The sequence below is a fragment of the Passer domesticus genome, chromosome 1, assembly GCF_036417665.1.
Source record: "Passer domesticus isolate bPasDom1 chromosome 1, bPasDom1.hap1, whole genome shotgun sequence".
In the NCBI taxonomy this organism is placed as follows: Eukaryota; Metazoa; Chordata; class Aves; order Passeriformes; family Passeridae; genus Passer; species Passer domesticus.
The window spans coordinates 144,178,507-144,183,919 of record NC_087474.1 but is presented as its reverse complement, the minus strand read 5'-3'; the positions used below and the strand labels follow the sequence as shown (position 1 = coordinate 144,183,919).

The following is a 5,413-nucleotide window of genomic DNA, read 5'->3' as shown; positions in this document are numbered from 1 at the left end:
AGAAATTTTCTTCTGGTGACTTTCACTAACTCTGAGCTATGGAGCCAGTTCCTTTTCAATCTTCAGTCTCTTGAAAGCACAAACATATACTTGAGAGTATGTGGTTGTATTCTAAGTAGCAATGACTGCAAAATTTTCAAGTTTCTTAGGATCAGAATCCAGATGCCATTTCTGGATTAGTACAGCACACTGCACTAGGGTGGATCTGAAGTACAAAGCAGTTGGTGTTGAGGCCTCAAAATCCTCATTGTATGCACTTCTGAAAGTTTTACCTCAGTTGGGTTCCTGTCTGGCCCTGAGACTGAATGGCCAGATTGTATTAGCTGTATTAGTGACACACTTTCTCAAGCTTGGTTTCAATCAAAATTAATCCAGTTTGAGTATCCCACTGCAGACTCTCCATTGTAAACCACACTACAATGCAGAACAAAGTAAAACAGAAGAGAATTATTAGGAGATATTTTCCTGATATGGGCTACATGAATTTGAACACATAGAGTGGAGACACTTGATGTTGCATGAGTGTTGCTAGATTTTATCTTTAAAATGCTGATGGGACATTTGAAAGCCATTAAAGTTTACAAAGTGATGATGTCCTTCTTAAAAGCATCTTTAAAATAAAAAATTACATCCACACCCATGTGTGCACTTTATACAACACCTTTGCTTTTTAGAGGCTATTTCTATAAAAGTTACAGTCAAATATCTAACACATAGCTATTAATTTTCCAGCTTCACTTTTTGAAAGATGATTTGAAATGTTTTAAAAAGGCCTTGTGACATTTGCTTTAAAGCTGTTAAATTGTTTTAATTGGTAGCAGAGTATTTCAAATGTCTTTCTATACACAATAATGTGTATTTACTGTAAATGTGTGTTTACTGTATATTTGTGTTTACTCTATTAAAAAGGTTTTGTGTGATCAGCCTGCAGACCTTGAAAAGACTTTTTATCACTAGCAAAATTATATCTTGCTTCTAATCTATTATGAGAAATACCTTTCAACTTCAAAGTCAAGATTTTGTTGCCAGATATCACAAAGATGACATCTGAGAAAAATACAGTTGTTTTAACCATTATGTTTTAAGGACAAAAAAGAAACAAGATATATGGATTGATATAAGGCAATAAGAGGCAATGAATACTATCATAGCACCCATACTTATGCTGCTTACACCTATTTTTTGTCACAGACAAACTGGCCTAGTTCTAGCCATGTTCATACTTTTACCAGCCAGAACGGTGGCCACAATCAATCTTTTCTTTGAGAAAAATTCTTAGGCCCTGCAAACTGCCATGTTGTAACTAGTTATTGTTTATGAAAACGATCATGGGTTCATGACCAAAAGTGTTCCAGGGTCCATTCTAAAACTTAATAGAAAATGGAATCATTTGGCAAAACCCATGTCCACAACTGGCCCAGTTTATTTTTTTGAGTACTATCATTTTAGTAGTATTATTTGAGACTTACTTGCACAGTGCTACCAAAGATTTAATCCCTGCACATTAATCTTAGTCAAGATCCCCTGTTTATAAGCATGGAAAGCCACTTTGAAACACAAATACATGGTTTCAGGGGTACTTGCTATTTCTGTCATCTCCTTATCTTCATAGCAATATGAATTCTCTTTAAAAATAAAATCTTGAATAAATATAATTTCACTAATAGCTCAAGGGAGGTGATCACAGCACCAAGCCTTTCAGAGTTCAAGAAGTGTAGGGACAATGCTCTCAGGCACATGGTGTGATTCTTGAGGTGGTCCTGTTCTGGACTTCAATAATCTCTGTGGGTGTGTTCCAACTCAGGATATCTTGTGATGATTCTGTGATTCAGTCAAATGAGATATCTTCAACTGAGGAGTTTTTTCCTGAATATTCAGGTAGTTGAAAACTAGACAAGCAAACCAGGAAACTGATTCAAAGACTATTTCTCTCAAAGCTCCTCTCCTCCTCGCTCACTCTTTCTCATTCTTCCTCTCCTTCTCTTCCTCCTGTGACTATTCTAGTGCATTTTGCTTAGTCTCCTTCATTCTTGCTTTCATTGCTTTTGTGGGAGTTACCACATTTCATCACTAAAGATTGGTGATATGTGAATAAAATGTTTTTCTCTAAATAGTGATTTCAGCATCAAAAAGAAAGAAATATCTTTCTCATTCACAAAGAAGCAGAATAAAAAGAATAGCACCTTATGACTTTGCAATAACTTGTGTATCATTTAACAGTATCTTAAAACAAGTACTGAGAAAAAGGAGAAAAATAAAAAGAGACAAGAATTCAGACTTGTGTTTTCCTTGTGGATGTTATTCTCTGAACAATAAAGACAGTTCCTTTGAAGAAAGCCACTCTAAAAAAAGATTTCCAGGATCTCTACTGAGAGTTCAGAAATCTTCATCCTTGATTCCAGTAAGATATTAGCTCATCCAAAAGCAAAGTATAGCACAAAATCAGGTCTCTTCTGAAGATCTATTTGTATTCAGCACAGTCTTCTTTTTTTTCCTGTTGCAGACATAAGAACACAGTCACATGTAATTTCTGATCTAAAAATGTTACAGAACAACAAGCTTGCTCCTATCTTAGGTATTCACATATGTTGAATTAAAGAAAGATAGATGAAGGTTATTTTTTCATTTTCTAATAACTGTGATGATATCAAACATGTCCTTGCATCTGAAGAGGAATTATATTTAAATTTTGTTTTGCATTGGTTTTGTTAACAAAAGAAGTATATTGACCATCTAACCTTTGAAAATATAACTTAGATTTACATAATTAGTTTTGAGGTAAGGGTCCCTGTTTACCTATATCTGTAGTCCTACTTAAATATAAGTTATAAAAATAATCCAATAAAGTCAATAAGCATCAAGGCTGATACTCTTTACTCCCCTTTAATTATTTCTGTGGAAGATGGATGGTCTAACCTTGGCAAATTTAGTCTCTTAATCTAAAAGCTGTTCCTCATTTTAAAACGGTTTCCTGCAGTGACTAGGACTATTTCTTGGTACTTTCTCTTAATTTTGGTGTTGTGAGAACTCATTAGCAAGCAACCATTGACCTCCCACTGCCCGGTGAGCAGTGCTTAGGCAACAACTTTTGTTAAGTCACAACTTCAGAACTTCCAGTTTTCCACATTCCTTCCTATAAACAACTTAGTCAACCATCTGATTCATGTCTAGAGGTGAGCTCATCCCCTCATCACCATGAGCTGCCATCTCACATGTAACAACTCAGTTTCAGAACCATCTTTGCAATGATTTTCTAAGCTCTTAAAGGGCTTGCAGACAATAATTCTCCCTTCTGCCACTCTTCACACTCCATACTCATATATATAAGCAGTCCATTTGTCCATAGCTTAATCCAGGTTTGAAATCCATTAATCTTTACTCACATGGTCAGTCTCCTTACACCACTCCTGTACTCCTTCATACATTCTCCATTTCAATTTTCTGTCTGTACTGTAACTCCCAACTGCAATGTCTTAGTGTTCAAAGCTTATAGTACTTGACAGCTACTGGTAGCTATGAGTGCCACAAAATTTTTGAAGTTATTGAGAATTGTTGCTTATATTTCATTGTGACTCAGTATGCACAGATTTTTCCCACTATATTTTTTTTCTATTCACTCATGTTAGTAATACCACCAAAGTCCTCTTCTATGGATATTCTGAGAGTTTTATGTCTATATCACAAAAACTGTTACTGATTATATTAGGCAAATTTAAAAACAAGTAGCATTTTGAAAATTCTCTTTCTAATCTTATACCCAGATGTTATACAAGTTTTATTTCTTGGGTTACTCTGTATACTAAAAATCACAAGGAGAGTACTGAGCATTACCTTTTCTTGTGATTACTAATTTATGTGCACTATTTGTTTCTTGCACATCTGCTATTTACCTATCTACCATTTGTATATTTTCATTCAGTTCTCTTTATTCTAACTAGTTCAATTACAGTTCTGTTTGTCTTTCTTTTGATTTTCAGCTTTGATATTCATGTTCATATTTTGTGCCAAAGACAGAAAAATTCTCTGAAATTAAAAGATTTTAACAGTAAGCCAAAGCTATTGGAGAAAGTTTTTATAATTTCAAGTATTCTGAGGAGGTTTTGTAAAAAGTAAAATTGAAATATGCATCAGATTCAGTTTTTAAAGTACTTCAGCACTTGCATTATCAAATCCCATTGTCTTGAAATTAGATCAAATTGCTGAAGTGCCTGCAGCAGATTTAAAAATGCATAATAGGCTCCAGAGTCACTTAGTGAATGTCTGTACTGCAGATGAACTATTCATGCCCCAAAAGTTGCACAGAGATCCACCAAAGCTCATTTATTCACCATCTATTAAACCACTCTTTTCAGACCAGTGTCTGAAATAATGCTATGATTTAGCCATTTATACATTTAAGTTTGTACTGGGGAAGGGGAATCTCGGCCCATCCCACTCCTACCAGTTTGATACCAGTGAGAAACCAAGATGCCAAGCACATGGAGAGGGATAGCAGATCAGCAGGAGAGCACCTGAAAGGCAGCACAAAGGAATTCCATCCACCTCCAGTCAATAAGGCAACTTCACCTGAGCCCTAACTCAAATGCACATCACATGGGGAAAAAACCAGGAGTTAGAGACATGCACACCAGCAGGGCCATGACCTTGCTGGCACCATGGAGACATGATGGGATGGCTCCTATGACTGGAGCATTGAATTGGAAGGACACAAACTTTTTAGGAAAGACAGGCAAGGAGGCAAGGAGAGGATGTCACCCTCAGCGATCACTCAGCTGAAGTCCATAGTGCTTCCTTTGGGGATGGATGAGGAGCCAACAGAGTTTATGGGTTAGGACTAAAGGGAAGGAATGGACAGATGATGTCACAGTGAGGGTCTGCTACAGGCCACCCAACCAGGAAGACCAAATGCATGAGATCACCTATAGCATATAGGCAATAAAAAAAGATTAATTGTTTATAGGAGATAAAAAAAGCTTAATTGTTCACAAGCCCTGTCCCTCATGGAGGACATAAACATCCCAAGACCTATTGGAAGGACAACAAAGCAGGGCATAAGCAGACCAGGAGGTTCCTGGAATGCATTGATGGTAACTTCCTTCTCCAAGGGATAGAGGAGCCAGAAAGGAGAGGTGTTATGCTGGACCTTGTTATCATCAACAAGGAGCTGACGGGGAATATGAAGCAGCCTGGGCTCCAGTGACCATGAAATGGTGAAATTTGAGATCCTTAGGACATCGGGGAGGTCACACAACAAACTCACTTTCTTGGAGTTCAGGAGAGCAGATTTTGTCCTCTTGAGGTACTCTACTTGGTAGAGTCCAATGGGATCTAATGGAATGTGTCCCTGACCATAGGAGGTGAAACTAGATAATTGTTTATCACAGTCTGCTCTAGCTGTGGCCCCTTGTTTGGC

At 36.9% G+C, this 5,413-nt stretch overlaps 1 long non-coding RNA gene across 3 annotated transcripts; it reads right to left on the bottom strand.

Moving 5' to 3' along the window:
• Positions 1-41: 41 nt before the first annotated feature.
• Positions 42-4,855, bottom strand: LOC135283798 (uncharacterized). 3 transcript variants are annotated; one of them, XR_010349434.1, is made up of 3 exons: positions 4,714-4,855; positions 4,442-4,511; positions 42-414 (listed from the first exon to the last, which is right to left on the bottom strand). It is a non-coding gene; the product is annotated as an uncharacterized LOC135283798 (long non-coding RNA). The 3 variants fall into 3 exon arrangements; XR_010349433.1 differs by lacking the exon at positions 42-414 and adding an exon at positions 2,279-2,494 and having other exon boundaries at positions 2,917-4,511; XR_010349435.1 differs by lacking the exon at positions 42-414 and adding an exon at positions 2,279-2,494.
• Positions 4,856-5,413: the final 558 nt, after the last annotated feature.